This window comes from Typopeltis vanoorti, chromosome 20, assembly GCF_054136105.1.
Source record: "Typopeltis vanoorti isolate ZY-2024b chromosome 20, IOZ_Tvanoo_1.0, whole genome shotgun sequence".
In the NCBI taxonomy this organism is placed as follows: Eukaryota; Metazoa; Arthropoda; class Arachnida; order Uropygi; family Thelyphonidae; genus Typopeltis; species Typopeltis vanoorti.
In genome coordinates, this window is record NC_143568.1 from 74222473 (window position 1) to 74238619 (window position 16147).

The following is a 16147-nucleotide window of genomic DNA, read 5'->3' on the forward strand; positions in this document are numbered from 1 at the left end:
ATTATGGCAATAAATGTTCATATATAAAAATATACATTAACTGTAAACAAAATAAAAATTGGCAACTTTGTATTCATCAGCAAAACAATTGAATATCCACTCTCAAACAAAATGAAATACTATTAAAAAATAAGATGAACCATTAATGCCCAAGAACACAACTGTGACATGCACTTGTTAGCTTCTTTTGAGTTAATTGTAATGTCTCTCAAAATTTTGCTAAAATGCTAATTACCAAGCAAGTCACAATAATATTACCGTATTATACATTACCATATTTATCAGATGTCCATTTATCTTTATTCCATCCTTCAGATCTTCCAAGGCCTCCCTTACCATCCATTCACATATAGACATTAAAAAGTAGTGGGGACATCCCACACCCTTTTCTGATCTTATTTTCTAGTTCAAGCTGAACTAGAAAATAAGATCAGCAGTATTGATACTAGACCCCTAGAAGATCTGGACTGATCTAAGAGAGAAAATCAAGGAATGTGCTAAAGGTCTTCTGGGTGAGGCAGAGAGGAGAGGAAAGAAGTCCTGGATTACTGAGGAGGTGATAGAAAAAAATGGACAAAAGAAGAAAATGGAAGAATAAGAACAGCAATGAAGCCCAAGTCAGGTATAAAGAGATCAATAAACAAGTAAAAATTCTGGCTAAAAAGGCAAAGGAAGACTGGCTCAATCAGGTTTGCAAGGAAATAGAGGAAAATGATACAGCAAAGGATATGAGAAAGATCTATGAAGGCTTGAACTTGATTTCAGGGAAGACGAGAAGGATAAAAAGCAGTGCTTTGAAGGATGAAAGAGGAAAGATTTTGATAGAAAAAAATGATAAGATGGAAGAAGTATGTTACAGACTTTATGGAGATGAAGATAATCTGGAATGTGATCAGATAGAAAATGATGATGCCCCAGAAATTAAGGAATGGAAAACTGAAGCAGCCATTAAAAGAATAAAGGATAGGAAAGTTCCAGGAGTGGATGATATTCAAGGAGAATTACTGAAGGCATTGGGAAAGGAAGGAATAAAACTTCTATCCATCATCTTTAATAGAAGTCTGGAGGAGGATAGAATACCTAAAGACTTGGTAAGATCTATTTTTATTCCTATTCACAAGACTACAGGAACGATGGATTGCAGCAAGCACAGAACTATCAGCTTGTTAGCCATGTTGCAAAAGTCCTAATCAACATAATATATAGAACAATGGAACAGATGATAGAGAGAGAATTAAAAGAAGCACAGTTTGGTTTCAGGAGAAACAGGGGAACCAGGAAAGCTATCACAACACTACGGATATTGGGGGAAAGAATGATCGAGTGCAATAAAGATTTATATCTATGCTTTGTGGACTATGAAAAAGCTTTCGATAACATTAATCACTCTGTTATATTTGATATTTTGCATAAAATAGGAATAGATAAAAATGTCATGAGAATTTTGTTCAGAATACACAAAACTCAAGAAGCCAGGGTCAAATTTGAAGAAGAGGATGCTGAATGGATCCCCATAAGAAAGGGTGTGAGGCAAGGGTGTGGGATGTCCCCACTCCTTTTTAATGTCTATAGTGAATGGATGATAAGAGAGGCCTTGGAAGAAAGGAAGGATGGAATAAAGATAAATGGACATCTGATAAATGATATAAGATATGCAGATGACATTGTACTTATGAGCAAAACAGAGGAAGGCTTGCAAAGAATTTTGAACAGACTGAACAGGATTGGAAATGAGAGATATAAAATGAAAATAAACATTCAGAAGACAAAAGTGATGAAGATTTCAAGGAAAGGAAATGATGGGATGGAAATCACTTTGAACAGACAAAGAATAGAAAATGTAAAAAGTTTTGAATACCTTGAGAGTTGGATAACAGAAGACAATAGATCTGATTATGAAATAAAGAACAGAATTAAAAGAGCAAAAGCAGCATTTTTCCAAATATACCACATATTAGGAAACATAAATCTGAACAAACAGTTAAAAGTAAGAATCTCAAGACAATGATCTGGAGCGTGGGGACATATGGATGCAAGTCCTGGATGACCAATAAGAAGATGAATGACCAATTGAATGCATTTGAAATGTGGTGCTTGAGAAAAATGGATCGTATCAGCTGGACTGAAAGAGTGAGCAATGAAGAAGTTCTTAAAAGATTCAAAATGAAAAGAGACTATATGGCTAGTATCCAAAGAAGAAAAATAGCATTTGCAAGACATCTGAGGGGGTTCTTCTGGAGAGCTTCCCAGAATAGTATTGCAGGGGATGGTGGAGGTAAGGAGAGAAAGAGGAAGACCCCCCCCCCCCCCCTAACTGCAATGGAAAGACAACATCAAAGACTGAAGAGTCTTACAGAAGCAAGAGATAGAGAGGCATGGAAGCAGACTGTTCATCGGCTGCAACCCTCTTAAAGAGGAGGCCACAGTATTAGACTAGATACATTGGGATCCTATTCTTTAAAAAAGGTTTTAAAAAAAATTTTTTTTTTTTTTTTCCACAGGGTCTTTTAAAATCAGGGCCATTGTATCACAAGCATTTTATTTAAAAAATTTTAAAAATTCTCTAGACAATATTACTACTTACTTATAATTTAGTAAGAGTGTTTTAACAGGATTTTTAACGTTATTCATTTATCCCAACTGCAATAATAATGCTTTATGAGATACTAACTGCATTTTTTTCACATTTTTCATAGCTATGTGAGAAGGTGTTGTCATTACTGTGTATGTTGAAAACCATACAATTTGCATGTACACTGGATATAATTTTCTCTTATAAACTGTTTGCTAAACAGTTTCGGTTTACACAATAATTAAATATTTGGCAAATTTATTCTAAGTGACTCTCACCCATGAAACGTTTTCGTAAAAGTTAGGTATATCATGAATGCATAAAATATATGTAGGTAATAGTCTATTTTATCATTTACTACCATAAAATATATACAAATCTATTATAAAAAATTAAAATTTATCAAAACTTATGCACACAAACACTTACAGAGTGGCACCATTCGCAGTTGAGAGAAATGTAAACAAATGTAAAGATGCAGTATTAAATCATAACTGCTTAAAATCAACTGTTATTAATTAATTAGTTAAATTTAATTAATTAGCACAAAAAAATTAAAATTTTATAATGATTCATTCATTAGTGCATAGGCTAGGCTACTGTGAAGCAATCATATCATACTACACTACCATAAAGCAGTCATATTGCTGCTGCTTCATTATCAATGCATGAATCATTTTACCTGTAAATAAATATGAATTTCTTTTTCACAAAAAAAAAAAAGTTGTGATATATTTACAACTTGCAGTTTATGGTACTTAATTTATACATTACAATTTTAGAATTAAGGTTTCAAATTCTCACTTGCATATCCTCTGGAAAATTTTAAATTTAAATATATTTAATTTTACACTGCAAATTATGAGATTACAGTACTTTGTGCCTCTTCTTCTAATCCACACTAGTATAGATTGGTCTGGCTTGATTTATATAGATTTACAGTGTATACTAGCATAAATTCATCCCTGGGAGAGTACCTTACAGTTTGGAAAACGCTGGCTAAATAATGCATACAAGGATCTAAAGTTGAATTAATTGTATAATTTTCAGAAACAAAACAATTAATCAGTTTGCATTACTTATACTGACTGCATTATAAAGTTTTGTTTGGTCAAATTAAAATTACCACTCTAATTACTTCTAATTTAATCATATATGGTCATGCATACTTAAAGTGTATAACATATTATAATATACTTTAAGTATTGAAATGCCATCCACAAATGAAGTTAAATGTATTCATTTAAAGTTAAAGCCAACCTGGCTGGCTTAGTGGACCTGCTCTCCAACAGATTATGGGTTCAAATTCTGGCATGAGCCAGAATGTTTCCAAATATCTTTAGATGTGAATGAATTTCATTATTCAACATAAGACCACCTTGCTTACTGAAATCCTTAAGTCATTTGAAAAAATTCTATATTTGGTCTCAAGAGCAGGATTTCCAGATTAACTAATCCACAGCCTGCCTACAATACTATAGGCACATAACGTTTTTGGGTGGGATTCACATAAAAATAAATAAAACTGTCAATGCTAATTATATAACAACTATATAATGCACTGGAAATTACATATAACTAAGGATGTGTATATATTCAGGGAAGAATATTCATGGTGTGCTAAGTGTGCTGTGCTCATCCACCAAATAGAACCATCACAGATATTATATTTTTGCACCCATTAAAAACTCCCCTAATTGTTTCCATACTTCGTGTGATTCCTAAAAGTAAACACAATATACTAATACTTCATGAAGAGGTTAATGATGCATAAACATTGGATCACATTTGCACTAATAGCCTAGGTGTGCGTTCAAAATATATACACCTTTGAGCACAGCAGGTCAAATTCTTAGTGTTCTAATAATTTTTAACTGCTCAGAAGGCAAGGAAGGGTGAGCTCTGAGACAATAGCACCTAGAGGCTGAGATTGGTTATATATCCAACTGAATATTGTCATCTGTCATCAGTTGCTGTTTCTGTTTTCTGAGTTTCATCTATTTTGCGTGATTGAAGTGTTAACTAACGTGGTACTCAAGTTTTTATATATAATATAGACAAGATTTTAATATATAATTATTGATAAATTTATAACTTTTTTGTCCACATTTACAATGGGAAACAGTATTGTAGTTGAAGAAGGTAAGCCTCATCCTCTTCCAAATTTTACACATTTGAGTACTAATTCAAATATGCCAATCAAATATAGCATTCTCCTTCATTATTGTTTTCTAATATACAGTATCTTAAACACATTGTCCCTCAATCTGTGCAGATCTAGTTAAAATTAATTGATAAATTAAAGTATTCAAAGCTATCTTATAATTAATTGCATTAGACCAATTAAGATGAGCAATGATAGGCTATACGCTCTTACAACTTTTGTACGTCGATAAAAATGCAATTATATGGTCAAATTGATGCGAATTTTGTCATGGATTGCATAAACTATGACAGCATACCCAACCAAAATGGGCACACGATGCCATTGATATGGTAAGTATGACAAGCTTAGGAGATTGATTGGTTCAGTGCAATGGCATGTACAACTGCAAGGGCTAGAAGTTGTTAGTGCATGGGAGGCGGTTAAGAAGTGTTTGCATGAAGCAATGGTTGACTGTATAACTAGAGTCCGAATAATAAATCAAGTAGGGGTTAAATGGATGAATAACACCATTAAGCTTGAGCTGCAAAAAAAGAAACAACTACGGAGGGAATTTAAGGAGAAAGGTGACCAACAGGGCACATGAACAGTATAAAGCGCAGGCCAGAAGGGTAACAAGTGTGGTAAGAAAAACAAAAAAGGATTACGAAAGAACATTAGCCATGCAGGCTAAAGAGAATCCTAAACAGTTTTTTCGATATGTTGCAAGTAAAAGCAAAATATATGGCAGAATGATTTTAAAGAATGCCGATGGTAGGGAGGTAACCGAATCAGTTGATATAGTTGAATTACTGAGCGAGCACTTTGCAAGAACATATCTTCCAGGTGGTGACATTGCAGAGATGAATAAACCAATAGATTATACAGGAATTGTGGTAAATGAAGTGCAGGTGAGTAGTCTATTGCAAAACCTCAATTTCAATACATCTGTGGGACTGGATGGTATACCAGCTCATGTTGTACGTGAAGCGGCTAAAGAATTGTCAGTACCCTTGACCATTTTGTTTAATTTGAGTCTCGGGTCTGGGTTAGTCCAGAAGGGGTGGAAAGAGGGGAAAATAGTTCCACTGCATAAAGGAGGTTCCAAGACTGCTGTTGTAAATTACCGACCGATTAGCATATCAGTAATCGTTGTCACGGTCTTAGAGAAATTAGTCAAGAAAAGGATACAGGATTGGATGGATGACAATGGGATACTGTATGGGGGACAACATGGTTTTGTGAAGGGTAGATCATGCCTCAGTAACTTGCTCACATTTTATAACACAGTGACGGCTGAACTGGATAGGGGTAATGGGTTTACAGTAATACTACTGGACCTTGCCAAGGCTTTTGATAGGATACCACATAGAACCCTAATCAGTAAACTGGAGCGGATGCGGATGGATATAGGGTTGGTGAGATGGATAGGAGGGTGGTTGATGGAGAGATACCAGAGAGTGGTTTATTCAGGAGTGGAATCCAAAAGAATGCTTGTGACTAGTGGTGTGCCGCAGGGTTCTGTTCTTGGACCACTACTTTTCAATTTGTTCATTAGCGTGTGGAAATACTTTTACTGGGATTATATTGATCAAGTGCATATAACAACAACTAAGTTATACCAACTAGTTTCACCAACTAAGTCTGTTGGCATCTTCAGGGTACATAACTGATGTACAGCACTAAAAAGTAAAAAAACTGTTACAAACTATAATCAACCGATTCCAATTATATTAAACAAATAACAGAGCACGTACAATACATTCATAGAGCGTGGATGATATCACTTGTTATTTAGGAACGTTCTATAGTTGGCACTGTAATTCAGTTCTGGCGAGTTGAAGGATCTGATAAGGGTCTTCCAGATCACGGGCAAGATTAGTCCTTGGTTCCTGTTAAGGTTTTGTATACAGCGGGCAACTGTTGTGGCCTCTTTAAAAATTCGGGAGCGGAGGTCCTCCTCCATGTAAGGAATTGTGCTTCTATCCCACTCTATGGTATGGTTCGTTCTTGAGAAATGAAAAGCTAATCCAGATTTTTCTTCTCTGTTATTATTGACGTCACCTATGTGTTCTTTTTGCCTAATTTCAAGGCTCCTTGAAGTTTGGCCGATGTAATTCAAGCCGCACGAGCATGGTATGTTATAAACTCCAGCATATTGAAGGAGGACTTCCGCTCCCGAATTTTTAAAGAGGCCACAACAGTTGCCCGCTGTATACAAAACCTTAACAGGAACCAAGGACTAATCTTGCCCATGATCTGGAAGACCCTTATCAGATCCTTCAACTCGCCAGAACTGAATTACAGTGCCAACTATAGAACGTTCCTAAATAACAAGTGATATCATCCACGCTCTATGAATGTATTGTACGCGCTCTGTTCTTTGTTTAATATAATTGAAATCGGTTGATTATAGTTTGTAACAGTTTTTTTACTTTTTAGTGCCGTACATCAGTTATGTACCCTGAAGATGCCAACAGACTTAGTTGGTGAAACTAGTTGGTATAACTTAGTTGTTGTTATATGCACTTGATCAATATAATCCCAATAAAAGTATTTCCAGAGCTTTTTGGTCAAGAAAATTAAATGTTTTTTTTGTTCATTAACGATATAGGAAAGGATCTGAGAGTAACTGTTCATTTGTTTGCTGATGATACAAAGTTGGGTAGAGCAATAGTGAATGCACGTGATGTCAAAATTTTGCAGGATGATTTGGATTGGAGGACTGGGCTAAGGAGAATGGATGTTGTCGCGACGACTCCTTTCTGTCGTGTTCTAATTCTATCTAGTTTCAAGTCACTTTTATGAATAATACAACTAATTACGAAATGATCACCGATCCAAAAGTAGGGAAATTTATATTTATACTGCGCCACCCTATTCTTAGATTAGTCTATATAAATAGTAGGATCAGTTCTAAATTAAGTTAACAGTCATCTCATTAGGCCGAATCATCTATTATCATTTTTACTTGGGGTTCCCGCAAGATTCGAATATTTATGAACGGTGCAATAATAAGGAATTCAGGCAAACACAATATTTAGATCAACAAAATAAAACATTTAATATATGATATGGTCAACAAATACAAGAACTCTATTTTAAAATGGAACTATACAATTAACTTAACACATCTTCTTAGGTCACTGATGCTAATTCAATGTTCTAACTTTCATATACTATTCACAGTCTCAAAAAACACAAATCTTCTTATCTCAAGTTAATATAACAATTTCACATTTTATTCAGTCTTCACAAATCTATCAGCTCAATGTTTATATTCACAGCAGGCAATAAACTACGTAAGCTATATTCCAAGCAAATATATTCCCGGACCTTGAGCATCGGAGGTATATTACAGTTAATGCTAGAATAGAGAAACTTATACAACTACTCTTACCAGACAAATTCTTCAATACATCAAATTATTGAGAGAGCACTTATGAATTAACTTAATTAACATTAGCGGAACACACATAACAAATATTCTCCATAGTTTAAACTGTATTACTGTAAGTCGCACTTCACTATTCCAAACAACAGTAATTAGGTACTAATATCTTTTCCTGTTCACTCTTCTCCAAGTAACCAATATAACCTTTTTCTAGGGCAACATAGAATTTAATCGTAATCCAGATTAACTAGAACTAATCAGAATTTTCGCATTTACTGTCCAGTTTCCTTTTATCTGATTACGGTATCAACCTTTCTTCATAACAACAGCAGATTTCGCTTATAACATTAAACTTTGTGTTTCACTACTTATAGGTTCACTTTCGAACACTATACTCATAAATCTCTGCCCTGAGGATTATATAATCTTGGTTCCGCAAAACTCTCTCCTCACTCCTTAATAATAATTCTTCTCTCTCCTTTCTTATCTAATCTATGACCTTCACTCTTCTCTATATATCTATTTATCTGACCTTCACTCCCACCTTACGTTCGAACGCCACGCTCTACTCCACTCGTGGTTGTTTACGCGTGCGTCTCCATGACAACAGACTGCACGTAAACATTTCGCTAATGTAATGTATGGTCTATTATTATTCATGAGTGATTACATAACATTAAATATTTCACAAATAAAAACAACAGAATATTTAAGCTACTTCTTTAACTTTTTGATTACGTATACAGTTAAATATAAATTAACACTTTACGTTACACCATATATATTTAGTTATACAAAATTCTAAACATATCATTATTTTATAAGTTAATAGCAGATCAGATTTTGAGTAAATATTTAATTAGTAATTCTTAATTAAGGAATAATAAACAATTTTATATGAGCCATGATTAATATTTAAATAGGCAATGTTAAATGTGAATGAAAAATAATAAATTACATAACATGGCTTCATTCACAATTTAACAATGTCAATTTAATGTGGCAAAGTATAAGGTTATGCATTTTGAGGTGAAAAGAGTAGCAGCAGTATACCACATTGGTGGAACTGTCCTCCAGGAGTCTTTTTCTTGTGTAGAGGCTTAAGTGCTGTGAGGACATTATGTTGGAGGTTTAATGGACTTTTTACAGCACTCACAAAGAATTAAAATAGAATTTAATACTTCCTATATTTCGTCCTAGTCACTAGGACATCTACGGGGATTACAAAGACAATTAATGTAACATGCACACAAAAACTTACAATACTAAGCCCAACCACGTGGGTGACAATAAAGTCCTATCTAGGTGGAGCGCCCTCTAAGGGCAGTTGTAGGTGGCCTGGAATGTAAGGTGGGACCTCTGGCGATGACTGTTTCCCAAATCTTCGGAAGCTTAATGCAACCGTATTTGTTAAGATTTGGTTGGTTTTTGAGAGCTGCTGCTGCTTCTAAGAAAAGTCTCTCTTTCTTGAATTTGCTGTGGTGGAGCATGGTGGTTTTTTTCCATGATACTCTGTGGGTGGTGTCCAAAACATGGTCAGCCAAGCCTGAATGGCCATAGTTGTGTTTAACGATGTACGACTTGTGTTCCTCTAGGCGGATGGATGCTGATCTGCCTGTCTGTCCAAAGTACGCAAGCTTACAGGAACAGGGTACTTTGTAAACTCCAGGCAGAGAGAGAGGAGGGAGCTGATCTTTCGTAGAACGGATAAGGGTAGCCAGTTTGCGGTAGGGCTTATATGCTGTGTGTAGGTTATACTTTTTTAGTATCTTAGCTATTTTTTCCGAAGTGCCACGGATGTAGGGTATGGTGATGGCATTTTTAAATTCTTGTTGATGAGAGGGACGGGGAATGGGGGAGGAATTGATTATTTTTTTGATACTGTGTTCACTGTAGCCATTGGAGAGGAAAGTTCTGTGTATGTGGTTAAGCTCAGTAGTGAGGGCGGTTCCACTGGAACAAAGATTGTGGGCTCTCTTGGTAAGGGTTTTAATGATGCCATATTGTTGTGAGGGGTGGTGGTGGGAGAGTTTGTGAATGTATCTGCCTGTGTGTGTGGGTTTTCTGTATACAGTGAAGGCAAGTGTATCATTAGGCAGGCGCGTGACTAAGGTGTCTAGGAAGGGTAAACAATTGTTCTTTTCCTTTTCCATAGTAAACTGGATTCTTGGATGTAGGCTATTGAGATGACCAAGGAAGGAATCTAACGTGTCTGGGCCATGAGGCCAAATAGAGAACACATCATCTACATATCTTAGCCAGATAGAAGGTTTGAGTGGGGCTGAGTCATAGACTCAGCGAAAAAAAACGAGCCATAGACTCAGCCCCACTCAAACCTTCTATCTGGCTAAGATATGTAGATGATGTGTTCTCTATTTGGCCTCATGGCCCAGACACGTTAGATTCCTTCCTTGGTCATCTCAATAGCCTACATCCAAGAATCCAGTTTACTATGGAAAAGGAAAAGAACAATTGTTTACCCTTCCTAGACACCTTACTCACGCGCCTGCCTAATGATACACTTGCCTTCACTGTATACAGAAAACCCACACACACAGGCAGATACATTCACAAACTCTCCCACCACCACCCCTCACAACAATATGGCATCATTAAAACCCTTACCAAGAGAGCCCACAATCTTTGTTCCAGTGGAACCGCCCTCACTACTGAGCTTAACCACATACACAGAACTTTCCTCTCCAATGGCTACAGTGAACACAGTATCAAAAAAATAATCAATTCCTCCCCCATTCCCCGTCCCTCTCATCAACAAGAATTTAAAAATGCCATCACCATACCCTACATCCGTGGCACTTCGGAAAAAATAGCTAAGATACTAAAAAAGTATAACCTACACACAGCATATAAGCCCTACCGCAAACTGGCTACCCTTATCCGTTCTACGAAAGATCAGCTCCCTCCTCTCTCTCTGCCTGGAGTTTACAAAGTACCCTGTTCCTGTAAGCTTGCGTACTTTAGACAGACAGGCAGATCAGCATCCATCCGCCTAGAGGAACACAAGTCGTACATCGTTAAACACAACTATGGCCATTCAGGCTTGGCTGACCATGTTTTGGACACCACCCACAGAGTATCATGGAAAAAAACCACCATGCTCCACCACAGCAAATTCAAGAAAGAGAGACTTTTCTTAGAAGCAGCAGCAGCTCTCAAAAACCAACCAAATCTTAACAAATACGGTTGCATTAAGCTTCCGAAGATTTGGGAAACAGTCATCGCCAGAGGTCCCACCTTACATTCCAGGCCACCTACAACTGCCCTTAGAGGGCGCTCCACCTAGATAGGACTTTATTGTCACCCACGTGGTTGGGCTTAGTATTGTAAGTTTTTGTGTGCATGTTACATTAATTGTCTTTGTAATCCCCGTAGATGTCCTAGTGACTAGGACGAAATATAGGAAGTATTAAATTCTATTTTAATTCTTTGTGAGTGCTGTAAAAAGTCCATTAAACCTCCAACATAATGTCCTCCAGGAGATTGATGAGGCCAGGGATTTAGGAGTGTTGGCGGATAGGGAGTTGAAGTTTGGGGGGGGGGGGGGCACATTGCAAAAGTGGCTAAATCAGCTCATCAAATCACTTGGTTGCTGAAAAATACTTTAACAAGCAGAGACAAACAAGTTATTGTTCCTCTATATCGAGCCTTGATAAGACCCCATCTAGACTACTGTGCCCAGATATGGGTGCCAGAGTTTCTTCTTGATTTGGAGGAAGTGGAGAGGATCCAGAGACGAGTGACCAAGATGATAGTAGGTCTGTGGAATGAACCTTATGAGAACAGGTTGGAGATTTGTGGGTTGCAAAAATTGGTTGATAGGCGGAAAAGGGGTGATATGATTGAAGCATTCAAATTACTGAAGGGTTTCTATAGGATTAATCCGGAAGATATTTTTGAGAATAGGACTGGTGGTGGGATAACTAGGGGCCATACATGGAAGCTGGGCAAGAATGTGGTTAGCAAGGGTATTATAGCTAGATTTTTTACTTGTAGAGTCGTGAATGAGTGGAATAAGCTGCCATAGTCTGTTGTGGGTGTTATGACCGTGCATGAGTTCAAGGTGAGGTATGATAGATACTGTGTCAATGTCGAATAGTTGTTCTTGACATGATGTTAGGGCCTCCCTCGATGAGTCTCTCGACTCCTTGGAGTTGCCCGAAATAATAATATAAGTAAGAAGGTGTTCATAAATGTATATACAAGGGTGGTCTGAAAATTTCTTGGTCTAACAATGAAAAAACAAATTTATAATTTCAAAATTATTTTTATTTTTCAACATAATCTCCCTTAAGACTAATACATTAATTCCAGCAATGCTCGAATGCCATTATCCCTTCCCTGTAGTGGTTCTCGGTAAGATCTGCAAAATACCCTCTACAGCTGCAATCACCTCTTGATTCGAAGAAAAATGCTGACCAGCGAGGAAGAGTTTTAGTTTTGGGAAGAGATAGAAGTCAGAGGGAACCAAACCTGGGGAATAGGATGGATGTTCCAACAATTCATAGTGCAGATCCCTTAATTTTCCCATTGCCAAAACACCTTTGTGGGCAGATGCATTGTCCTAATGAAGGATGATTTTTTTTCCTTCGGCAAACTGGGCCTTTCTCCCGAATTTTTTCATCTAGTCTGGTTAAAAGATCAGAATAATATTCCCCAGTTATTGTTTTACCCTTTTCAAGATAATTAATAAACAAAATGCCTTTAGCATCCCAAAACACCGATGCCATGACCTTTCCTGCTGATGAAACAGACTTTGCCTTCTTTGGCACGGAACAACCGGTTTTGACTGCTGTTTGGATTCTATTGTGTAATGGTGAATCCAAGTCTCATCCACAGTAATAAATCGATGCACAAAATCAGTTTTATTCTTCAAACACTTTATTCTTTACACTCCAAGCACTGTTCAGAGATTTTAATGCAAGTACGCTTTTGATCTGCTGTGAGCAAGCGTGGCACCCATCTTGCGCAAAGCTATTTCATTTGCAATTCTTCATGCAAAATATATCCTACACATTCTTTTGAAATGCTTATAGTCTCAGCAATTTCATGCACTTTGACTCACCAGTCATTCAATACCATATTGTGCACTTGATCAATGATTTCTGGTGTTGTTACACTTTTTTGGATGTCCTTCACACGGATCATCTTCAAGGCTGGTACGGTCATATTTAAACTCAACAGTCCGTTTCTTAATTGTCGAAAACGAAGGAGAAGAGTGCCCATAAACTTTTATGCACTTTGAATGAATTTCTTTTGGCGTTAAATCTTCTTTTACAAAGAATTTTATAACTACACGATAATCAATTTTATCCACTTCAAGGGATACAGACAACATTTTTGCTTCAGACAGCTGTATAAAACAAACTAGTTGATAGAATGACTTGCAATTTCACATGGATGCTCATGACAGATGTACCAACTTAGAAAAAAAAATCTTGCCAACAGTGTTGCCATCTATGGTTGAGGCTAAGAACTTTTCAGACCACCCTTGTTTACATCATGTGTATGAAAAATAAAAGATAATATGATAACAACATTCCCATTAGGTTGGTATATTAAAACATTACCTATATTATATACTATATGCATGATATTAAATATATGTAATATAGTTAATGAGACCACCACTGGCAATGACAATGAATTTGTTTTCTTCATTTATATTTTGGTGAATAAAATGAACATGCAGCATGTTAATGCTCTACATTCTCTTAATATTCCAGAATATTTAAAAAACTAAATATACAGAGTATCTGCAAGGCTGTTATAAATGGTAGTTTTTTGCTTTCATTGAAATACATTTCAACTTATTGGTTATTTTTGGAGTTAAGTTAGTTTCTTTTCATGGATAAAAGCCTTAAGTATATTCAGTAAGAATCAGAGTTGGTTTCTTTAGTTAGTGACAGCTGAAAAATAATTTCTATAATACTTGTTTAGAGGTTTTTTAAAACACACACACACACACACACACACGCATGCACGCAAAAGGAATATCTGGAATGAGATGTCTTGATTCACTGATCTGAGAAATAACAAACTGCGAATAACAAAATGTAAATGATACAGTCTATTATCATTTCTTTTCTGCATAACAAGCATAATAAAGAAAGATTGCATTATGCACTTTGCTACTGAACCGCAAAGTCTCATCCTCTAAAAGAGTGAAAATTTTGACATATGCTTCACTTGGAATGCAGTTCTTTAAGCATGGTATTACTACTACTTATTTATGTAATTTCATTGTTGTTTTTTTCCCTTTTTTGTGTTTACACAGTTATCTATACTGAGACTTGCTGCACTTGGAGTGCCTCTTTCTAAGCCATAATGCTAATTGTTGTGGAAGAGACAGTCAATCTCAGTTATAACAATTTTTTTTCTAATTTTTTATGACCATTTCTATATTATTACACAGTAACTAAATAATTCATATTTTAGTTACAGCAGAATCTGCTCAGAACAGATTTCTACACCATTCACTAATAGTAAATTTAGTTCTATGTTGTTTTTTAGATAAAATTACTACATATGGTTTCCAGCTGCTAAGGTGTGTCTGGGCTTCAAAATGAGTTGGTGATCACTTGTTTTGTATTCTTTATTATCAAGTGCTTGTATAAATATTGGGAATACTGGAATAAGCTGAAATAAACAAAACTCAATGTTCTATGCTTGCATAAATAGTGAGAGTAATGGAATGAAACAAGGTAGAAATGATACTATTACTAAAGCTAAAGTCAAATGTAAACTGCTGCTTATGAAGAAACAGTTGCCTTTCAGTTTGATATTGTGGATTCAATGTATCACATCTATTTATGAGAAAACCATACACTACCATATGTTGTTTATGTCAGTGGCATTTGTTAATGATGCAGCAAATAAAACAGAATAAGAGACAATTCAGGGCTTTTCAAGGCTCTGGAGAAAATAATATTAATGCACCTTGACACTACATTTCAATTTCCACTGAAATTAAAATTTTTTGAATATTACTTCTATTGAGCAGTCATTGAGGTCTGTACCAATCATGGCATCATAACTGACATATCTATAGTTTCGTCACATAATGAATGCAAAGTGTGTGTGTGCATGCGCACGTACAGAGTGCAAAGGCAACTACATGAATCATTTCACCTATCTGTTTATTGGACATCAACAGAGATGCTCGGTGATGTCCCATACCAGTCTTCAACATGTGGCCCTGTTGTATGCTTTTCTGGAGGCTTCAGCTCCCTGAAGATCAGTCACTCCAGACACACTATCCATCCATCTCAATGATTGTCTATCCATTCCTCTTTTTTCCAGGAACTTTACCTTCTATTACTGTTTTGAGAAGTTATCCTTCCAATATGTCCAAAGTATTTCAACTTTCTTCTGTCAATATCCTTAAGAAGTCTTAAAGTTCTACTGACCCTTTCTAGCAAACATCCATTTGTCCACCTTTCAGTCAGCTATCCTTTTCCTATCAGACTTCTTTAGGTTCCAAGTCTCACATCCATAAGTCACTGTTTGAAAAACAACTGCATCCAAAATCCTTAACTTTGTTTCCATGGAGATAGATCTATCCTTCCAGAAGTCTCTGACTGTTGTTTTAGCCATTCCTAATATTCTTCCGATGTCTTCTGAGCAGCAATTTTTCACATAGCCCAGGTACTCAAACTTGCTGACTTCCTCAATTCTTTCTCCATTAAGACACTATACAAGTTAGCTATCAGCCTGATAGATAACTTGTAATTGAGGAAAACTCATTATTTTCATTACTACCCACAGTCAAAAGCTTTAGAGTAGTCTATGAAACATATTACCATAGGAAGTCTAAATTCTTTGTACTTTTCTAAGGCAAAGGATCTGATCTCTGGTACCCTTACCTTTCCTAAAACCTGCTTGTTCCTTGGCCATCTCTGCCTCGACTTTGGGCCTCAATCTTATTTAGAATGATCTTTAATAAAATCTTGCTTGCATGAGATATTAAGCTAATAGTTCTATAGTTCTTGCAATCATTCATATCTTCCTTCTTATGTAG

General features: G+C 36.1%; 1 protein-coding gene across 2 annotated transcripts in view; it reads right to left on the minus strand.

The window, feature by feature from the left end:
- The window catches only part of LOC150095567 (histone acetyltransferase KAT6B-like), a 243785-nt gene that overhangs the window by 29384 nt on the left and 198254 nt on the right, over window positions 1-16147 (minus strand). The gene's annotated exons all lie outside the window — the stretch shown is intronic.